The following is a 24,570-nucleotide window of genomic DNA, read 5'->3' on the forward strand; positions in this document are numbered from 1 at the left end:
TGGTTAATATATTACTAATAATATATAATAATAATGTTAATAATTATTATTTTAATATAAACATTATAAAATTAATTCATCGTAAAACAAAAGACAATATTTAATCTAAAATCTCCTTAATATAAACAATAAAATAGAGTCCTTTATTAAAACTTTATAATATTAAAACATAAAATAAAATATTAAAACCACATTAATAATGTGGTTTATTTATATGAACATGGTTAACACTAAAACTTAATTTTAACATTAAAACCACATTTTATCATTACTAATATTAACATTGAAATCTAATATTAAACCTATAGTTGATATTAAAACCTAATTTTGTTATTAAAACTTAATATTAAATAATATTAAACTTAATATAATATGAAAACCAATTAACATATTAAAACGTTTTAATATTTAAAACTTAATGTAATTTATGTATATTGACATTGTTAACATTAAAATCAATGCTATATTAATAATATTAATATTATAACTTAATATTCACATTTAAAAACCACATGTTAAATTTAATATTGATATAAAAACCTAATATTCGTATTAAAACCGCATGTTAAATTTAATATTAACATAAAAACAAAATATTCACATTAAAACCACATTAACATATTAAAATTTAATATTGAAATCAATTATTTATATTAAACTTAATAATAAAATCTAATATTATATTATATTATATATTAACCCTACTAAAACTTAATATTATATTATATTAATTTTTTTAGGTTCTAATATTATATTATATTAAAATTTAAAACAAAAAAACCATTATAACTTAAAACCATGTTAATATTGATTATAAAAGCATGTTTAATGAAAGTGCAATCAATGAAGGCCTATGAATCCACAAATAGTTGGGTGATTAGGAATTTTGAAACAGATACATTTTGAAATGTAATACAATAACATTTTAATATAGTCATGTTTCAATCTTGTACCATGTTAATATTGATTATAAAACCATGTTTAATGGAAGTGTAATCAATGAAGGCCTATGAATCCACAAATATTTGGGTGATTAGGAATTTTGAAATACATACATTTTGAAATGTAATACAATAACATTTCAATATAGTCATCTTTCAATCCTGTACCATGTTAATATTGATTACAAAACCATGTTTAATGAAAGTGCAATCAATGAAGGTTTATGAATCCACAAATATTTGAGTGATTAGGAATTTAGAAACACATACATTTTGAAATGTAATACAATAACATTTCAATATAGTCATGTTTCAATCTTGTATGTTTTAATATTTTTATTTTTAATTTTATTTCTCTCATCAAATGGTGATAAATAATTAGTATAGGCGTTTCATAAAAAATAAATTAATTATGGTTTAAACATATAATTTAAATATGCAAAGAAACTAACAGCGTGAATTCCGTTCATTAATACAATAGCAACTACAAAAAAATATTGTCGTGTGAATTCTATAATTAATATAGGCGTTTGGTAAAGAAATAAATTAATTATGATTTAAACATATAATTTAAATATGCAAAGAAACTAACAATGTGAATTCCATTCATGAATACAGTAGCAACTACAAAAATATATTGTCATTAGTGTGAATTCTATCCATTAATATAATAGTAATTATAAAAATATACTAACAATTTTTAATTTACGCCATTTAATTATTATTATTTTTTTTTTCCTTTCTCTAATCCCATTAAAACTACCTATCCTCTTAATTAAACTATATTTCTCCTGCCATAATCGATAGTTTTCAAAATAAATAACTTTCATTAAAATTAAACCATATCGGATGGTTTTGGCCATTAACTCTAATCCCTGCGAAAACCATATATATATTAAAATAAAACAACAGCCATAAGGTTGTGTTTCAAGTAAACATGTGACAAATATAAAACATATAATAAAAAACAATAAATCTAGGATGGCCACCTTTGCATTCTGGTTTTAAATAAATTTAAAAACATTAAATCGATTTAAGTAAAAGAGCAGGAACTTTACCACCACCTCACCTCATTCTTGTTTTGAACAGACAAAAACTTCACTTTTGAAAATATTTAAAACCCAAAAATTCTTTGAAAATCAAGATGCTTGGACTCCGAATCCGTAACTGTGTACTCTGTCCACAGGAAGATATTTACAGACGTGTTTTATGAACCCATCGACGGAGTCCATTCTTTAACACATGTTTTACATGAAAACTACGGCTAACGCATCGCATCCCGGGGATAGTCGGTGCATGGAAACACAGGGAACCGTGAACGTCGTCCCCTTTAATAATTTCATGGAATCTCTTCTTTTGACCACATTTTTATTGCCTCTGTGTTTAGCAGATTAGATTTTGGGCATCATTATTTGTCATCAACTGCAACCACTTGTTTTAATTTTTGCAGAAGGTAGGGCCGGCCTGACATCACTGCACAGAGGAAACACAGAAATCGATTTGTTCTCTCATTTATAATCAAATGCAATCAATTAAAGCCAAAGCAGTGATTTCCAGTTTTCGGCAGAGGGTGGTCAAAAAGCGTCATTCTACTTGAAGCATAGACAGTGCTGCCACACAAAAATGGGCTCCAATGTTTGGAATTTTTTCTATTTTCCTTTTTACCAACGTTTTGTTGCTTTTTCCTGAAATATATTTATGGTGGAAATAAATTGTCTTTTAATATTTTAATTTTTTATTTTTATATTAAGTTTGTTTCAAATATATATATATATATATATATATATATATATTTAATGTATAAATGAATTTATGGAAATTTATTTTAGATATTTCAATTATGTAAATTTCACAAATCATGTTTGTAAATGTATGGCAGATTCTGGAGATAGTGATTACTAACATGACGAGGGTGAAGACGAATTGATTTCTTGATTATTTAATAATAAAGTTTTTTAAAAATGCATAGTTTCAAGGGGCTGAGGAGTTGTCCAAAAAGTTATAGAAATTTTAGTTGTATTTAGAGAAAATTCTGCAAAGATTTTTGTAAATCCAAATTATAGTTTTTAAACTTCAAAATTTTAAGTGTTCTAGAGGATTTTGATGGTGCTTAATCCATTTCCACCATAAAAACACATTCAAACACTATCTCTACAAATTTTTTTACCTAATTCCGATCACTTTTAACCATCCAAAAAATTCCTCCACCTCATTAGACGACTCCACAAACTATCAATTAAACTAAACTTTAAGGTTTAAATCATTTAAATTTTATTGTTCGTCAGATTATTTTAAGTCCACTTTTTAATCTCACTTCGAGCCGCCTAATTCCTTATCCCTAAATATTATTTTAAGTCCACTTTTTAATCTCACTTGCAGAGCGAGGCCGGCGTTTGAGTTCGCATAAGAAGGCCGGAGCTTGTAAGCTGACAGCAGTTGTCATGACGTCATCTACAAGCTGCCCATCCACACCATAATACCCTCCACGCTTCGGATGGAGGAAATTCAATTGAATCCATCAACATTGTAAAAGGACAGAGGAACTTGAACTCAATTCATTTACACCATAGTACTAATAATAAGAAGAAGAAGATGAAAGCCAATCTTTCTTGGAAATTAAATTCAAATTTGAAGTACAACAGTCACACCTGTGTGACCCATGATTACAGTTGTTGTAAATGAGATCGGCTCCAATTCCAATTGAATCCTGTTGGATCTGACCATATGTTCTTTTAGTAAGAGGTTCAAGGTTTATGAATAGTTCCAAAGAGACGTTTCTGCAGAGATTGATCCATTTACATCATAGAAATTATCAGAAGCACTGTAATTATCTTGTTCCACCATCCATGGAGGGGTTACGAGTACACCCTCTGCCATGTTTCCCACAATATTCGGCAGATCGAACAGTATATCGTCGTATATGGTCATCCACTCGTTCTCCGAAAGAAAACTCGACACCCAAACCGAATTCGACGCGCAAACTGCTGCTGCATCTTCATTATTCCCGGAGTCTGCAAGGATCATAGTGTCTGCATGACTAGGGATCGCATTATTTGTCCCCACAGGGCCAAGGGATCGATCCTCACTACAATCTTCTTCTGAAAGCATATGAAACTCAGCCGCAGCCACCGCGGCAGCGGCCTGGATGTCCTTGGGGGACAATGTAGCGGGGCGAGGCAACGACGAGGCGATGTGGGGAAAATTGAGGAACGCGGATTTCCCCTTGATGCTCAGAGCCGCTACGTCGTGGGCTCGAGCCGCCATCTCTGGTGTGGAGAATGTCCCCAGCCAAATTCTGGACTTCTTCTTGGGCTCTCGAATCTCTGAAACCCATCTGCCCCAACTTCTCATTCTCACGCCTCTGTAACGACGGTGCCGTTTTCCTTTAATTTTCACCCCCTGCTCCTCATCTCCATTACACGCGGCGGACTCCACCTCGCCAGATTCGTCTGCATTATTAACCTCCTCTGCACGACGCTTAGGCATGCTATTGTGCGTTAATGTGAGCGCAGAATCCGAGGCGGAGCTTCCAGTGGAAGCAAATTCAGTCGCATTGAATAGGGAAGATATGCAGTTTCCGTCAGAGGAATCAGGAGATGAAGAGGAGTTTGTTAAAGCAGGAGGAGATGCAGAATGTGCACATTGACTATGGCCACGCTGTTCATCCAAAGTGGTGCGTGACGATATGAAGAGAAAAGCCATGAGGTACTCTCTCAGCCGTGGGATGTGTAAGTAGGCATATATGTAAATATACACAACGAACTTTCCAGTGACGACTTAGGCTGTGTATTCTAACCGTGATAAAGTGGGTTTGCATTGTTATATACATTGCAATTATATTGCGAGTATAAAACGGCTACAATTCTGTGCAGAAAACCATTGAAATATCGGTATAATTTTCAAGAATTTTACTAGGAATATTTAAAATCTAAGTTATAGATATTAAATTTTTAGAATTTTTTAAATAAATGCCTTCATATAGACACTGCAACAATCTCATATCTTAAAAAAATTTCCCCATTTTAACTGGAAATTCGCGTAGGCAAAATTGTGGCCTTAATAAACAAAGCCCAATCATACTACACTAGCTGCTCCGTACGGACAAAACACTGCATAGGCCAATTTCACGTTTTAATCAAACCACTTTTAATTGAGTTGATCATGGTGTAATTGAGTTGATCAGTGTGGGGCCCCATAACCGTGGTAACAACAGCGACTTCTGATCAACGGTCTCCGATTCTCTCTTTATTCTATGTTACTCTTTGGAACGTAAACTGCACCCTTTTGCGTTTTCAATAAAATTAATGTGACACGCATTTCATGCGGCAGTAAATTAATGATTGGTTTACTTTCTCGTTTGGGCATAATATTATATTCAACTGATAGTAAGTTAATGATGGTTTATTTTTATTTTTTTATTAATAGATTTGTAGAGAAATAATATAATATCTAGGAAATAAAAATATAATAAATTAGCTATAAATTTATTACAAGATATTTAACAATTATGAGGTGGGAATATTATTGTTCTTGATTTTTTCACATTATTATTGCTTTTTTTTTGGTTTATTGTGTAAAAATGAGACGAGTTCAAGTGTAAAATTAATATTTTGAAAAAATCTTAAGATGTTTTCAGAAGTGCGTTGTGCCTTTTTGTTTAACAAAAAAATATTTCAAAATAATTTGGTAGTGACATAATAACTATTAAATCATTTTAATTTAATTATATATATTATATATATATATATATATATATATATATATATATATATATAATTTTTTTATTAAAATTATATTTTTAATGATAGTATAAATTTAAATAATTATATGGATGACTTAGAAAATACTCGTGAAAATTTTGACTACCAAGTTAATCATATAGTTGTAATTATTAAAAAAAATTATGATTTTTTTTTGGATAAGCTTATAAAATTATTTAAAATAACAAAACATTCCATTTATGGAAAAACAAAAATTTTAAATTTAAATAATTAACGTTTTAATTAAGTTTATATGTAAAATTAAATTTTTTAAATTGAACGAAAATTTTTAATTATTTATTTATATATATATATATATATATATATATATATATATTTGAATAGAAAATGTCTAATTTTGAATTATAAAAATTATTTTTATATAGATATTTTAAAATCTAAAATTTATTAAATATTATTTTTTTCTTTATTTAAATTATTTTTAGATATTTTTATATTAAAAATAAGGTTATGTTATTTTTATTAATAATTATTATTGATTATTTAAGGAATTTTTGTATTCAAGCTTCTCTGATTCATAATGAATTAAAAAAAGTCTTTTGGTAGAAATCACATGAGAGAATTTTTTGGCCAATGCGTTTGGAACCAACAAATGTGTTTCATCATCAAGACCAGATATTTAAGGAATATTTTCCTTAGTTAATTGTTTAGTTGTTTTTCTAACCCATTAAATTGATGATATATATTTAATAGTTTAAATGTGAGCCTTTGGCATAAGAATAAATGCTCGCTTTTAAACTCTTCGGTGATCCTTCTGCGCGTATTCTTTTGTCGTCTCTATTCTCCGCGTATTCTTCTACCAAGATCTCTCCCAGGGATCTCTATTCTGGGCGTATTCTTTTGCCGTCTCTGGCCTATCGGGATCGGCTCTTCCTTCCTAGGTGGGAACCTTCGCGTACTTTTGTTTTCGTTGCGGTTGTATTTGCCGGCAAACTCAATTTCTAACCGAAACAATAAGTTTTTGATTCGCCGACCTGAATTAAGCGAAATCAATTCAAAGTCTAGCAAAAATAATAAATGGTCTCTTGCAGATTAAAAGGCTTATTGAGACTCCGCGGCTAGGTTCTAGATCTAATCTTCTGCGGCTAGATCTAGATCTAGATCTAACCTTCTTCTTTGCGGCTAGGTTCTCGATCTAATTTTCTGCGGCTAGATCTAGATCTAATCTTCTGCCTCATTTCTCTGAGGCTAGGATCTACATGCAAATATGGCTCCCAGCTTCGCAAAAATAGCTGCTGGCTCAGTTCCGTCCACTTTTGGAGGGAAAGCTCCTGCGCATATCGTCAGTGAAGCCCCAGCTCCCACTGTCCAGGTGGTCCAAGCCTCACTCGATGAGGCTTTGAAGTTTTCCAAAAGTGCCCTAATCTGTCGGTCCAATGGTTTTTGGCTGCAGCTGACAACTCTCCACAATTGGATCTCGGAGGTATGGAAGCCTGTCATTTCTTATGAAATTAATATCTACCCTTGTGCTAGGGGTTCTTTATAGTAGACTTTTAAAATCCTGAAAGCAGACAATGTATTCTAGATTTTGGCCCTTGGTTTTGGGAAAACTCAGGCCTATTCATGAAGCCATGGAACCCATCATTCGACCCCTCAATAGTAGTCATAACCTCAGCACCAGTTTGAGTGAGATTGCCAAGCCTACCCTTGCATCTCTGGAATCTCTCCTCGCTAAAAGCCATTGGAAATGCAATTAGGAAATTTTACTGCATGTGCCCAAAAACAGAGGAATATGCCAGAACAACCTATGCACGCATCTGTGTGGAAATGGACTTCAACGCCAGATTCCTAGCTGAAATAAACCTAACAAGTAAAGACTATGTGTGGAACCAAAAACTCGATTATGAAAGTATCCTCTTCAGATGTTGATCCTGCTTTGAGACAGGCCATCTAGCAAAAAATTGCTCAAAAGTCTCCCAGAAAAATGCTGCTAGGAAAAACCACCACAGATCTACATGGTGGGAAGGAGCACAAAAAGAACACTACACTGTCATCAAAGAAGAATACTCTAGAGAAAACTCTGAATCACAAGAAATCGGGCAAGAAAGAAACAGCTCTCAAGGCAAGCATGGAGAAAGCCCCATCACACAAAATAAATCTTCATTTAACAGTGAAGCAGATCTCGCAGACCAAACTTCTTCTCCGACTATCTTCAAAAGGACGAACACAATAGATCGCGAAGCTAAGACACCAATATCCCAAGAACCAACAGAGATCAAGGAGATGCAAGATAAAGGAAGTTGGAAGACCGTAGAGAAAAAAAAAAAGCCACAACATCAATCTTGCCAAGAAAGACAAGGAGCCAGACAATTAAAAACTAAGAAAATTATAGGTCTGATAGACCAATTTGGTCTCAGTGGACGTTAACCATCATCATCATCATCATCATCATCATCATCATCATCATCAATTTTTTACCTAACTTCAACTATGATTTTCAACCTTATAAATTATGTCATTAATGATAAAATATAGTAGAGATAAGTATAAAGCATAATCAACTCATATCTATCAATGTTCACTAGTTGCTAGTTAGGTACTTGTGCTAGTAAAATATATATTTATCGATGTTTAAATGCTTCACATTATTTAGTGGTCCTCAGTCATTTACGATGCAAACGAACCATTTAACTTCTGGCTTCATTTAAACTGAAATTATTTTAAAATGTGAAATTTAATATTGCTTAATAAATTGATAGGTCTAATGCACATTTATGACATGTTGAATTCATAATGAATATATATTTGTATTGCCTTTGAACCTTTTGTTTGTCCCTTTAAATGGGACATGTATATATAAATATCACATTATTTAGCCCTTTTTTTAACTAAATAAATAAAATATCTAAAATTTACTACACATTTATTTTAATTATTTTAATTTGTTTAAAATAATATAAATTTAAAATATATACATTTGCAATATGAATTTATTATTATAAATTGATAATTGTGAATATGCCTTGGTTAAAAGTTCATGTAATAAAAGTTAATAAAGGCAAAATAAGACCATCGTTAAGGGACACTTATTCCAAGCTGAATGTTGGGCAAGATGTCTTAGTGAGCATCACTATGTATGTTTATGGGTAAAGGAAATTGGCAAAGGCAAAGAAAAAGACATTAAAAAAGAACAATGACATTTTTGGCACATTATTTATGAAAGTAAAAGAAAATAGGAGAAAAGGGAGGTGAAAGGTCACAAGTTGCATGTGAGAAGGAAATTGAAGGAAAATAATGGAAAATGAAGAAAATAACGACTTCATTGTTGAATTGAGGTTTCTGTGATCCATATCAAGTTTATGACAGATTTTTCGGCATGAATCACATGATATTTCATTTGTTGACGCGTTTCGAACTAGCCAGTGTGGTTCATTGTCAGGACAAGTTGAAGAATCAGATCCAGTTTGCATGTTAAATAGTCAGAGTAGAACATCCAATGACTATCCAAATTAATCATCGTTATAGCCGTTGGATGTTCTGCGTTGACTATTTAACATGCAAACTAGATCTGATTCTTCAACTTGTCCTAACGATGAACCACATTGGTTGGTTCGAAATGCATTGACAAATGAAATATCATGTGATTTACGCCAAAAAATCTCTCATAAACAGCTTCATTGATAAAAAAGTTTATGAGGATCAATTTTTAACATTTTGTTAGTTCAGTGTTGGAGCTCTCCCATTATTCTCTCTCTCTCACACACTTGGACACTTAGATTTTTCTTGGAGCACTAGATTTGGAGCAAGGAAGGGAAAATTAAGCAAATCAAAGGAAGGAAAGCAAAGATCAAATAGCTTCAACACGAATACTTGCAGGTAACATATTGCATATGTGATTTCATTGCTGGTTTTGACATGCGTGGCTTTGCATGTTGGTGTATGGTTCTCTTGTTGTCCATGGCATGGTTTTGACAGGTTATGATAGTGGTTTTCATCCTAGCCTTGCATTTTTCGAGATAGCCATGGTGTGATGGGATTGTTTTCTTGGTTTTGAGCTTTGGAATTGCCGGATGGTTTCAGAATCTGGGGCAGAGGTGGTCTTAGGAAAATTTCAAAGGCCTAGGTGGTTTTGGGGGGATACATGGTAAAGCCTGCGGGCGGAGTCTTGGTTTAGGGCCTAGTGATACGATGTGGATTGCGGTAAAGCATAAAAGATTGGTGTCTTGGTTTAGCGCCTAGTGATCTAGTGTGGATTGCAGTAAACCTGAGAGACGAGGAGACAAAATTTTCTTGAAGAATAGTGATGGGGTCCGTAGGCATTCCTAGCTCAGTTCAGTTTCATGATCTTGATGTCGGTTTTGTTGATATCATGGTTTGGTGAGGGTGGAGGTGCTTTAACCTCTGGATTCCCTTGGTTTTTTTTGGATTATTTTATCCATGAGATCCCACATTCATGCTCGGAATATAGAACGGGAGTGAATGGCTGAAAGAAATATTTGGTTTAGCCATGTCGACGACCAGGTGGTACGTGGAATTCCCGAACCTAGTCGGATTTGCCTATTATTAATAAAAGATAAATTCTCTTTCTTTGTACTTGTTAATACGTGGCTTTAATAGTTGTTATCTCATTACTATTTTCATGGTTAAATGTTGGTTATAAGCATGGTTATATGACTAGTTATTGTCATGATTATTTCATGTTTTTACTTGTAACTAAAAGGATAATGGATGCAAGAACTAATTGATGTCAAAACAGTTAAGGGAAGAGGGTGGTGATCCTTCTTTTCAAGTCTCATATGAGTTATCAGTAATTTATCCTCTGCCTTTTATTCATTTCCTGTAGATTAAATTGATGCCAAGTGTTTGACAAAATGTCAGTCCCAGTTGGGGATGGTCACACCTAGTCCTGCAGTTAGTTTTTTATTTGTAAGTCTTGTTACTATGTAAAGCATGGATAATAAAAGTGTCATTGAGTTTCAGACAGTGACCTTAGCTATGGGCCTAAAAATGTGGCTCAAATCCAGGGGACACGGGCACAACACTACGAAAAATATTCCCTGGACTTTAGCACATCATGTTGTGGGAGTGTCTAGAGCCCTTTGGACGCATGCATGCCCATATCATGGGAGCATTCGGGGGTTAATTGTTCTAAAAACTCAGTAAGACCCTGGGGCTGGTTACCTAAGAGGTTGGGATGATTCCTGGGAGCCCTGTTGCTGATGTGGAAGGTCTAGTATGGTGTGTTTTCATCGATTCCATTCCCTTAAGGTCACTTAGGAGGTCGAATCATATCATGGTAACTTCTCATCACATGTTTACCCTGGTTGGCCGATTTCTTGGGTAGAAGTAGGAGGCAGGTGTTAGATATACATTTTAATAAAATAATATAATTTTTTAATTGTAGAAATTCCCATTGTAAATCAACAGATTATGCAATAGAAGAAAACAAAATACAAGATCTACTTATACAACAAACTTTGCGGAATCTTAATCAATTTGAGCATGATCAACTGAGAACACATATTACTGAGAATGAGAAATCAATCGCACATAACACAGAAGAAATAACCCGAGGAAAACCTTAGCCTAAAACCCCAATCTCTATATTATCATACAAGTGGAAATATGTTCGAGTTACAAAAAGAATCGGCTCTCAAGCTATCATGCGCTCTTTGCAATCAAACAATACAACACACAGACTAAATAGCCACTGTATATGTCCTCCTCAAGCCCTCCAAGCCTCCTATTTCCTTGCGCAGTTTTTCTTGGGGTCCGGTGATGCCACATGCGTGAATTGGCCTCATCACACTCACAAAACCTGAAGAAGTAACTACGTAATCCTCAAGGAAAGAATTCCTTCTACATGCAAGGGATATTCACAATGGAATATTCTAGAAACTGATAGTACTCTGCCCTTCCATCTGATCTCAACTGGGTCTCTGTCTGAATTAACATGCATGAGTTATTTATGAGAGAATACTAAGTTATCTGAAGTGCAGCAGTTACGTGCATGCATGCATTAACTAACTGAACTCACAATTAATTCAACAAACAGTTTGAATTAATCTAACTGGACTTGACTCAGTTAACTTAGCCAACTAATTACAACTCATCCTTATCTCTTTAACTGATGGATAAACTCCTCAATTAATGGAGAAGTTGTTGCATGTCCCCACATAGACTTCATGTTTGATTTTCTACAACTAATTAACTCATGGTGAATTAATTAATGATTTTACAAACAACTTCTAAGATCAAATTCAAATTTTTACTTCTCTATTTTAGTTCAGGAACTAACTAAAATAGGAAGGTATCCCGAAATGCTATTTATAGCAGTACTAAATTTAGCACTTCTATATTTAGCATTTCTTGTTGCTATTTTCAACACTCCCTCTCAACAAGAAAGGGATTATTAGTAACCCCAATCCTATCTCTGTGGAACTCAAAATTTCATTTTGACAATGCCTTAGTGAAAATATCGGCATCCTATTCCTCAGTCGAAACATACAGCAACAACATGATCCTCTTGACCACACAGTCTCGAAGATGGTGATACCAGATATCAATATGCTTGGACCTATCATGAAAAACTAGATTATTAGAGAGTTTGATACCACTCTGGTTATTGCAGTAGATCATGGTTGGATCCATCCTCTAACCAAAGAATCCCACTACAATCTTCTGCATCCAAATGGCCTTGGATGTAGCCTGACTAGTGGCCATGTATTCAGCCTCTGCTGAGCTAAGTGCAACTGACCTTTGTTTCCTGCTGTACCAGGAAACTGTAGCTGAACCAAGGTTGAAGATTCCTCCAAAAGTTCTCTTCCAGTCCGATGGACTCCCTGCCCAATCCAAATCTATAAAGCCCTAAAGCTTCACTCCCTATGTTTGTTTGTACCACAATCCAAACTGAGATGTGCCTCTGAGGTATCTTAGCACATGCTTCACTGGCTTCCAAAACAGCTTGGTAGGTTGAACCATAGCTTGACTCAGCTGCTTCACCGCAAAGCATAAGTCGGGTCGTGTGTTGACCAGATACATAAGTGAACCCACCAGCTACTGATAAATAGTAGCAGCTACTACCTCACCTGAAGTAGTATCCTCCTTCCTCCAGTTCCCAGCTAGAGGAGTCTACATGGGCTTGCACTTCTCCATGTGAAAGTGTGTGAGTATCTCATTGGCATACTTGCCCTGAGACACAAATACTTCACCATATTTCTCACACACCTCCATGCCTAGAAAGTAGTGCATAAGACCCATGTCTTTCATTTCGAACTCTCTTGAAAGTTCCTCCTTGCAAGACTGTATCAGTTGATCATCACCAGTCAAAATCAGATCATTGACATAAAGAACAATGATCAATGGTTTACCTTATACCATGATGTGATAAAGGTTTGCATCTGCTTCACTCTTGGAGAAACCCAAGCCAGTGAAATAGTTGTTGATCCTGGTGTACCAAGCACGGGGTGCTTTCTTCAGCCCATACAAAGCCCTCTTGAGTCGGCACACATGCGACTCACGATCAAAGGTCTCAAAACCCTCTGGCTGCTCAATATACACCTCCTCCTCAATCTTCCCATTGAGGAATGTTGTCTTCATGTCCATCTGGTGGATCTTCCACCCCATCTGAGCTGATAGTGCCAACATCGATCTAATCAATGAGTACCTTCCTCTGGGAGCAAACATCTCATCGTATTCAATTCCCTCAACCTGTGAGAAACCTCGGGCAAGGTTTGTAACAAACCTTGCCTTGTGTTTCTCAACACTGCCATCAGCTACCTGCTTTACTTTGTAAAGCGATATGGAACTCACCACTGACTTACCCTGAGGTCTTAGGACAAAATCCCACACACTATTCTAAATTATAGAGTCGTACTCATCTACCATTGCATCAACCCAGACTAGTTGCTGCACTACCTCCTCAAATGAAGAAGGTTCGGTATCTACACACTCCCCAACCAGGGCCATGTACCCAGTGTACTGCTCGGGCGACCTCCTCTATCTGCGCTGAGAAGATGGTTGTCCCACATTCTCCCGCACATCCAAAATCAACCTGTCAGCTTCCCTTGATCATTTCCACCCATCTTTGGAAGTCTCAACATGAGTGGATGTCTCCCCTCTCAGATCCTCTACATGCGGCTGTTGCGCATCAATCTGAGGCTCCTCCTCCTTAGGAACTGAAAGTTCCTCCTCTGCATGCAACTTGAGCTCCCTCTCAAGTGATAATCGCATGGCTTTCTATTCGTCAAACTTCAGATTCCTGGATATCACTGTCCTCTGACTAGTAGGCAAGTACACCTGATAATTGTGGGGTGTATCCATGTACCCCACAAGTATTCCCAACTCAGTTGTTGGATCCAGCTTCTTCCGGACATCTTTGGTCACATGACAGTAGACTCATGATCCAAAGATTCAGAAGTGACTCACATCTGGTCGCTTCTCAGAAAAGGCCTCCATAGGTATCTTCATTCCCAGTATACGGTGCGGGCTTTTTTTCTGCAAGTATACTGTTGTATTGCATGCCTCAGCCCACAAATGCAGTGGTAGGCTTCAGTCATGCAACATCGCTTGAGCTGCTCCCACAATCGATCTATTCTTCCTTTCGGCCACCCCATTCTTCTGTGGGTTATGGGGTGCCATCAACTCCTGTTTAATTCCTTCTATAGCGCAGAAGTCTTTAAACTGTTGGGAGACATACTCTCCACCATGGTCGCTACGCAAGGCTTTTATTTTCTTTCCAGATTCTTTCTTTTGCATAAACTAGATCCAGCATCTATGAGAAAAATCATCAATAAAAATAACATATTACCTTTGTCTAGCGGTGGAGGCTGTAGAGAATGGTCCACAGACATCTGAGTGAACTCGCTACAGGATTTCTCCAGCTCTATTGTCTCGATCCGGAAAGGAAGATTTCACATATTTGCCCAAGGTACAACCTTTGCATGTATTCTTCCGCTCAAGTTCTCCCTTGGGTAATCTGATAGAAATCTGTTACATGATCTTCAGGGCTCCATGGTGCAAGCGGCCCAATCTTCTATGCCATAGCTCGCCAACATCTTAGCTCTGCACCATCTCAGATTTGGAACTCAATGCAGCACAATCATCTACCTCTAGCTTGTAGAGATTCTTTACTCAAATCCCAATTCGCTTTATCTGTACAGTACCTATATGCCTTAGGAATACCTTTCCTTTACTAAAGACTACATAATAGCCTTTAGCATAGGGATAGACACAAGATTATTCTTCAGTCCTGGTACATACTTTACATTAGTTAGGGTGAGGGGAGCATCATTCTCCCTCTAAAACAATACCCTATCTTCACCTGAAACACGGTACTTTCCATCATCGCCCATCTCGATGCGCATCTGGAGATACTTCTCCTCCAAGGTACTGAAAAGATTCTTGTCACCTGACATGTGGAATGGAGCTCCACTATCCAGGTACCACACACATCCCACCATGGATGAAACCATGCATGCGATGAGTGAGAAATCCAGCTCAAACTATGAGGCCAGTGCCTCACCATCAGATCCCTTCGAGGAACCCTTCTTGGATTTCTTCTATGGACAATTTGTAGCATAATGGCCCACTTCATGACAATGAAGGCATCACACTTTCGATTTGTCAAACTTCTTCCCACCATGGGAAGAACCGGATTTGGGATGGGACGCCTTCCCTTTCCCTTTCCTCGCCTTACTCGCTAAGGCTAGATTTTCCTCATCATCTTGCTTCGATGAGGATCCATCTATGGTGCTTCTTCTTATCTCCTCTGTGGAGCGATAAAAAGGTGTCTTGTGAACCCCTAATTACCTCACATTAATTATCAACCCAGGGACGACTTTTTATTTCAAGAGTGTACTCTGTCTGAGGCGGCTATTTACTTAAGAGTAATGTTTCGCAGTATAGTGCTTAAAACCCAAAAGTAAATGAAAGCTGGAAACAAAATCTAAAGCAAGAAACTGAAATGTTCTAAACTAAATCATTCATTCAAATAACCATCAATCGAGTATACAGTTGCAATAACTCATTCCTCTAGAAATTGATGAAGGAAAAGGAATTAGAGTATGGATCATGGATCTGGGAGCATAATAGCGTCTGCTGTGTCTCACGACAGCCTTGATCCTCCTCCCACACTAAAACAGTAAATGCAAGTGAATGGAATGGAAATTAGAGCATGGACCAAAGATCTGGGAGCTAAGCAGCGGCTTGCTGACTCACTACAGCTTTAGACCTTCTCTCACACCAAAGCAATAAAGGCAAGTAAATAAATCAGCAGAAAGCAAAACGGAACGGTGAAATGGAAATGGGACAGCAATAAATGATACAGCAGCAAAATGGAACAGCAATAATCAAAGGGAACAACAGCAATCAAATGGAACAACAATCCTTAATGAATTACGAAACAACAACTATCACCCGTATGTACATGATTTACATTAATATAGCAATCTGAAAGTATTGAATGATGCAGCTATGTTTCTAAACAGAATGATGCTACTCTCGAATCCCACAAATATTCATACCAGCACTCTGTTACAGAAATGGCTGAATAATGATACAATTCGACCCCGTGTGAATTCATTTACATAGTGCAGAGTTCTTACATGGAGAAATCGTTCATTCATTGATCATAACAGAATCACAGCGTATCATATAAAGAATGTATCAGATTGCTACATAATAGAAATAAACAAACCACACGCAAATCACCGTATAATAATACAACGGCAAGTGTCCGTTGGAGCCGGGCCCGTAGCTTCCAATGGCACCGCCGTAACTTACTTCAGATGCAGGGACGAATTGAACACCAAATCCTTTATATTGATTGCATTAACAAAAGTATACAAAATCAGATCTCAACAAGACTCCATGATCAAAGTTGTTCTGAAACTTATAATTACAACAACAGTCGTCCTCTTCCAATCCTCCTCTCTCTGATCTTTGTTCTCATTTAAATAGAGAAAGATCAGAGAGCATAGATAATTACAACATGATTCTTTTACAAATTTAGGTTGATTCTAACTTCATCTCTTCAACAAAAACAAGACGAATTTGGGTTTGCAGCTGAGATTTGGAGGACGGCCGCAACTGAAAATCTGAGAAAATCGTGCTCAAAGAACCCTGCGTTTCTCCCTGTACAAGCCGAATTTGGGCAAACTGTTCTTTAAGAAGATAATTGGGCCCGTTCTGGACAAAACCCATGTTCCGGATTTTCCAAATTCGTCTTCATTTGCTCAGAATCTCAACCGCAAAACTGTCACTCCTTAAACCAACGAATTTCTGAGTTGGCTGATTTAAAAATCAAATCTTCAATCTGGAAGTTACTTTGGAGGCTAAAAATGGTAAATAAGGTTACAACCAACTTATTAGCACTATCATTGGTAAAATAATGCATAATAATCAATTTATTAGAAATAAAGGAGAATAAATAATATTTATTCATGAGAGCATAAATAATTAATAAAATGGATTTAAATGATAAATTATAATAAATGTCATGATGAAGAATGGTAGAAATGGGTGAAATAAACGTTCACAAGTGACAATAATAATGGCATATTATCGACTCTACATCCTCCTGCATCAGATCCTACCAAAGTCGTTCCCAATCTGGTAGTTTTTCTCTTCCATTAACCAAGCCTTGGTAGCTATGCTAGCTCTTAGGAAGGCCGAGGAGTGCAAGACTCACCATGTCATCATCAGCAGTGATGATCCTTACACTTCCAAGCTCATCCCTGCAGGTGGTGAGCTTGTTCAGATATGTAGAGATCGTGTCGCCCTTTTCACACTTGATTTTCCAAAGCTTGTCTTTCAGCGCCAACTTCCTCTGATTGTTGCTATTCTCATATAGATCTTTCAATGCTTTCCACATTGAAAACGGTGTCTCCTTCCCATGGAGACTCGAGACTATGTGGTCTCAAACTCCCTCCAAAAGGATTCTCCTTGCACTAGCCACACATTTCTTCCATTCCGCCAATTGAGTAGCATCAGTTAGCTTGGGGACTTCTTGATCAATGAAGTCCTTTAGACCATTATCCTCTAATACTGCTTCCATGCAATCCTTCCAGGCTATATAATTCGTGCTTCCATCAAGAGCATACTCGAGTCTTAAACTGTTGAACGCCATTGGTGAAATTGAGATGTGATAAGAACTCGATTTCTATATTCAAGGACCTCAAACTTTAAACTTCTCCCTTCTTGTATACTGTTCTTTGCCTTGATCACCTTTGCTCTGATACCATGTGGAAATTCCCATTGTAGATCAACAGATTATGCAATAGGCTAAGGCAAAATACAAGATCTAATTCTACAACAAACTTTGCGGAAGCTTAATCAATTTGAGCACGATCAATTGAGAACACATATAACTGAGAATGAGAAATCAATCACACATAACACAGAAGAAATAACTCTGGGAAAGCCTCAGCCTAAAACCCCAATCGTTGTATTATCATACAAGTGGAAATATGTTCAAGTTATAAAAAGAAATAGCTCTCAAGCTATCCTGCTCTCTTTGCAATCAAACAATACAGCTCACAGACTGAACAGGCACTATATATGTCCTCCTCAAGCACTCCAAGCCTCCTATTTCCTTGTGTAGTTTTTCTTTGGGTCCAGTGATGCCACATGTGTGAATTGGCCTCATCACACTCACAAAACCTGAAGAAGTAACTGTGCAATCCTCAAGGAAAGAATTCCTTCTGCATGCAAGGGATATTCACAATGGAATATTCTAGCAACTAATAGTACACTATCCCTCCTTCTAATCTCAACTGGGTCTCTATCTAAATTGACATCCATGAGTTATTTATGAGAGAATATTCAGTTATCTGAAGTGCAACAGTTACATGCATGCATGCATTAACTAACTGAACTCACAATTAATTCAACAAACTGTTTGAATTAATCTAACTTGACTTGACTCAGTTAACTGAGCCAACTAGTTATAACTCATCCTTATCACTTTAACTGATGGATAAATTCCTCAATTAATGGAGAAACTGTTGCATGTCCCCGCATAGACTTCATGTTTGATTTTCTACAACTAATTAACTCATGGTGGATTAATTAATTATTTTACAAACAGCTGCTAAGATCAAATTCAATTTTTTACTTCTCTATTTTAGTTCAGGGACTAACTAAAATAGGAAGGTATCCCAAAATGCTATTTATAGCAGTACTAAATTTAGCACTTCTATATTTAGCATTTCTTGTTGCTATTTTCAACATTAAATATAAAAAAACATTCAATAATGAGATAATATAGTGTAATATGATATATGTTCTTATTATTTTTTTGTGGAGGCTTATTTTAAACTCCAATTTTCCATTATGTAAAGTTTTATATTGCAAACAATAAGTTTGTACAAATTAATACAATACAATATTAGTTAATGTGTATAGACCATTATATGGTAAATTGAGTATTATATTAATAGGAAAAACCATTATACAAAAATAGAATCTATGATCATCATTATGGGTATAATTTTTTGATCTGAAATGGGGGTTTGATAACTTGTTATGCTTACAAGAACCTCCCACTTAGTTAAACAAATAAATGATCTAGCTTATATATGACATTTGCGGAATTAAATACTTGAAACAGGTGTATGTTTTCTTTTAACTGTTTAAGTGCTTTAAGTCCATTTGTTTCTATTGATATTAAACACATATAACAACCATATAATGCAACAAATAAACATCAACACATAACATCAAATTTAATCTAGGAGTTCACCCGAATATCATGGGCTACGTCTCCTTGAGCTTTTGTCATCTTGACTTGGCTCTTTGGGATTATGGCAAAGTTTCTTTTACAAGTTCCACACTTAACTCCAAATGTTACTGAACTGAACCAATGGGATTATAAAACCATCTACATCCCTGTCATGGTTGTCATCACTTTACAAACAGATCTAAGCTCCCTTAGACTTGATTCCTTCAATCATTGCTCTGAGTTACCTGAGCTTCTTGATGGAACTAACTCCTTCAGAATTCTTTAACTGTCACTGAAACCTTATCCACTGTCTCCAGCACATATCAGACACCAAAATAGACTAATCATTTTCTCAAAATGACCACTGCATCCCCAAACGGGGCCTTCCTACACGGTTGGCACTGGGCTGCCTAAAACTTCCATGCAGCATCTCGGCCTTTAAAAGTCTCCAAATGCTTCTATAAATCCCTGAAATGGATTCACAAAGCTCATTATAGTCAGGAATGACTGTTTGTTCGCTGAGAACGAGTACTAGTAGCTCCTACAACTGCCTCCAACTCTTGGTGGCCGTGAGCTCCAAAATCTCCCTGGATGAAAATCTCTATGAAGATGACTTCCTCAGCATCTTTGGACTATTCCATTGGCTTTAGAAGGCTCCAATTAGCCTAGCTAGCCTCTTGTTTCACTCTCTCTCTCTCTCTAGCTCTGGATGAAATCTGCTCCTGGAGTGCATTTAATCAATATCCCCTAGGGATACTCCACCAAATTTGGTGAACTGCACCTAACACCAGCTAAACTTAGCATTCCACATAAATTTTTCCACTCCACCAGGCTAACCGTCGGAGGTGAGCTATTACATCAACTGTTTAATGTGTATATGTGGTGGTATAATCCCGATGGTTAGGGACAAGGCTGGCAGTCATATTAATCGGCAACCACGTGGGACTATTTACTTAGTGGAATCTCCATTGTCAATCTATACCGCTCGATCCAATGGATATCGCATCGTCTGATCACCAACTAACCTAGACGATCTCCACCATCGATGTGACCCTGTCCAATTGAACGGCTATCATGCAATCTTGCGCAGATTCTTGCAAGACCGATATCACATCGAGAGCATGTGAGAAAAGTGGTTTTCTCATGCTACGTGTTGCATGCTAAGGTTAATCGCATGAATTTTAGAAATACCATTTCCAGCCTTTAGGGCACGTGAGATACCACTTACCAATTTCCAAATACTACCCATGTGCTCAATACGGAACTTAAAGAAAGTCGTTTAAGGAAAGGTTTAACGCTTAATCTTGGTCAAATGTCCATAAATTGCAGTTTACTGAATTTTTTCAAATTGCGATAACTCCTTCATACGGTATCGGTTTTTTGAACTGTTTGCGGCCCCGGAATCAGGAAGATGAAATCAATCCGTCCGCTTAGGTTCAACACTCTTTCAAACACTTTGAAATTTGAGATATCATTAAGGTCCTGGATCAATATCTGATCACTCCTCCCCATTAGGAACCTTTTGGACCCCAAAAGACTGATATACTGATCTATACAGTATATGAGAGTACAACACCCTCTTCTTTCAGCCTCCATACACTTACCTTGCATGGCTAGTGCCTTTGAACCAAAACTCGAAGGTAGTCGACACTTCCCTTCCTGGATGCGCTTGTCCCCCTGTTCAGAACTGTCTTCCTTGAACTCATTCAAAATTTCCGTTGAGAAGTTTACAGAAGGTAGCTTAACATCTGTTATGCTCTTAATCCTGCAAGATGATACCAAAATACCAAATATGCGAAGAAATATACCCAGAACACGGAACAAGAGTGTTACACAGTAATTTGTCACCATCCCTGTTACTCCTCTTGTCGTACCCTAGAGGACTCATTCCGGGAGTTATAAGAAGTGACAAGGGCTAAAAACACTTGCATTATGTTCCCCTGAGTATGTACTCCATGTTCCCTGGAGACACCTTCTGCAGATCATCCCTAAAAAGTGCTCTTTTTCCATTGGCGCAAGTCCACAGTATCCTACCCGCGCCAATGATGGAGATCCTCAAAAGAGGGCACGACCATTGGCGCTCTATCTTAGAGCAACAGTCGCGCCAACCAAATTTAGTCGTGCTTTTTGCCTTAATGCACGTCCGACTGTTGTTTCCTTCATTACATGGAGCTTTTATGAGGATAGAAAATCAGTTTTTTGTCGAGCTTTATCCATCTTTATGGCTTTTGCTAATTCCACGAAAGGTGTCCCGGTTCATCGCATCCTCCTCCCTTCTTCATCTATATAAGCTTGTCATTATGCATTGGGGGGGAGAGAGAGTGTTGGTGTTAGTGTTATGCTAGTGATTTGGTGATTGAGTGATAGTAGGGATGATTATTGGTCATGGAGTGTTAGATGTTGAGTTTATGGAGGAATGCTAGTGAGTGCTAGAGAGGTTATGCTGCCGGAGAAGAGATGCATGTCAAGACACATATAGTTACTCGCCCAGCCAGGAGAAGGGTCGACGTCAGAACAATGGTTGTAACTTTTCCTGTTTATTAATTGATGAGCGACTGCTATTATAGTTCCAATCTCATTATCTATCATGGTGATATGTTGATTTATTTCCTTTCTGACTGAAATATAGTTGTGCCTTGGTAGTTTTTATGTTGGTATCTGTCTCTTCCTTTGCATGTGCAGGTATTCTTCATGATCTGTTGGAGCAAGGGAGCGAGGATATCAACTCTGCTTCAATCATAGCGTTGGACTCCAGGTTAGTCTTCTTGATTCACCTTTGATGCATAACTAGGAACTTGCGTAGCAGCGTGGTTTATTTGTGGCTAGTTCTGTGATAGGCTAGTGGGATTGCCTCTGTCCGCAGAGGGGATTTACCTTACCAACAAATTGGCGACTCCGCTGGGGAGTAACTCTTTGATTTCTGTCTTGCATGTTAATTTTCTTCTGCTTGCTTGAGTGCATGAGCTTCCTGAGTCAGTTTTGAGTTGATTCTTTACTGTTTGACCCATCTGAGCACTGTCAACCCGACCTGAGGTCGTATCTTTTATCTTTTTAGTTGGCAAGCTTAATTGGCGCGGTTATTTCTCTGACAGTCGCGCCAATTGGCGCACGTTGCTTAAAAGCAACTCGCGCCAATTCTGTGGTAGCGCAAGTTGCAGGCTGACAGTCGCGCCAGCTCTGTAAATTTTGCCTGTGTGTGGGTGGAAAGCTCATTCAGTCTCTTTATATATCTCTTTCAGCCTCTGGAACTGTGTTGAACCTCTACTTGACTGGTTTTAGCCTGTATCCCTCAGCTGTTTGCTTATTTCCAATGACTTTGCATGTCTAGCCTTCTGTGGGAAGTTTCGGTCTCTTGATCATCCAGTCAGCTTGTTGATTGTTCTACACCTATCCAGTGCTTTGTTAAAGCTTGATCTTCTATACTCTGAATACTTCACTTCTAGCCTCTTTGAAGTTCACTAGTTTTTGTGTTTTTCCTTGCTTGCATGGTTCATTTTGTGTTTTAGAATTGGTTCTATTTCATTGACTGAACTTGGATTGTGCATATCTCTTAGAATTTGTTTACATGCATCATGCCATCTTAAAGGAAAGAAAAACAAAAAATCTCTTGCATTATAGTAGTTAGCATTTATTGTTATTTGTTGCTATTGAAAAGAAAAAAGACAAAATTTCGTTTCTTGTTATTAGCTGCATTAGGATCTTTGTTCTTTGTTGAAGTGATCATTTCGTTTGTGAAAAAGATCTCAACCCTCATGTAGATAGAATTCATCGAATCAAATGATTTAATTTCGGCATATAGCTTGCATGTAAGAAGCTTTCAAGATATCACATACGGTAGGACCAAAAAACTGAAACATAATCAAAGATAAACTTTAAAATGAACTCAATGAACATAACAACACATTGGAACATAACGCAAACACTCTAGAGGTCTAGGTTAGAGACGTGTTCCGGCGTCGTTAAACCTGGTAGTTTCTCGTCGAGTGGTTGGGTGATTCCTCCACGGTGAAACGGTAGCTGCCAATACGGACTGTGCTCCCACGTACCGTCGAGTATATATTGGGAGACCCCTATAGGAATAAAGCCTTTATCCATAGGAAGCCGTGTCAGCCGCCCTACGATTCGCAATGCAGTGAACACAGCATTCACGAAGATCGACCACCCGTACCCTAAAAAGTATTCTGTGGTTTTGCGAAAAGTTTGGCACACCCTCTACCTAGAATTCCAGAGCAGTCACTTTTGATCCTTTTCGGACTCCCTAAATGAAAAGGTGCCTATGAGCGTCTTGTCACTTCGTGCTCATTAAATATTCGAAGGAGACTAGAGTCATCTTTTACCCTTTTCTCGACTCTTAAAAAATGAAAAGGTTAAATTCAGTGTCTTAAAATTTATTGGCCACGATAACATCTACCCAATTAGATTTTGTTTGCGTTAGCTTGAGTAGGGTTATTCCTCGTTCAATGGCAGCCTTTCCGGTGCCCACCGGCCAAGGTGTTCCTCCTGATGGGTACCCTCGCCCATTTCCTTCTGTTGGAAATGTTGGTGTTCAGTATATCGCAACATTGTCTTTGCCTGGGTTGACCATTGGTTTACCCGTATGGTTGTTTTCAAACTCGGTGGTCTCAAGTGTGATGACTCCTGTCCCACCACCACCTCCTCCACCCGAACAACACCATGTTGATTCTAAGGTGGACCCCTTCCCTTCTTCACCTATTGCTGCGTTCTCATCTTCTACTTCGCCTGGTGAAACCTTGGATTTCACTAACCAGGTGGCTAAGAAGAAGAAGAAGAAGACCAAAAAGAAGAAGTCTCCTAAGGGAAAGGTCGTATCTACCACGAAGCTATCAGAAGTGGAACCACCTTCTGCTCCTCCGCAGAAGCTCCGGTCTCCTTGTCGATTATGCAAAGGGGACCATTTTCTTTCTGATTGTCCTGGCATTCCCAGGATCCTAGATATATGGTCCCGTGACCCGACTCGCCCCTTGCTGTCGCAAATTGACGATACCTTACTAGTTGGTAACAGAAAAGGGAAGGTTCGTTTCCCTTGTCGACTTTGTGAAGGTAATCATCTCCTTCGCCTTTGTCCACTTATGGATGAAGCTTCCTGTCTTTTGGCAACTCTGTCGGATCCCTTACCCCAACTACCCGCTGGATATCAGCGTCTTTTTACACCTGCAGAGCATCTCTC

General features: G+C 37.2%; 1 pseudogene; it reads right to left on the minus strand.

Annotated features, from left to right (window-relative positions):
- Positions 1-3,536: 3,536 nt before the first annotated feature.
- On the minus strand, positions 3,537-4,645 carry LOC149258475 (ethylene-responsive transcription factor ERF024 pseudogene; annotated as a pseudogene).
- Between the last annotated feature and the right edge of the window lie 19,925 nt (positions 4,646-24,570).

The sequence above is a fragment of the Pinus tabuliformis genome, chromosome 6 (assembly GCF_031772625.1).
Source record: "Pinus tabuliformis cultivar Carrire ecotype Pingquan chromosome 6, CPIR1, whole genome shotgun sequence".
Classification (NCBI taxonomy): domain Eukaryota; kingdom Viridiplantae; phylum Streptophyta; class Pinopsida; order Pinales; family Pinaceae; genus Pinus; species Pinus tabuliformis.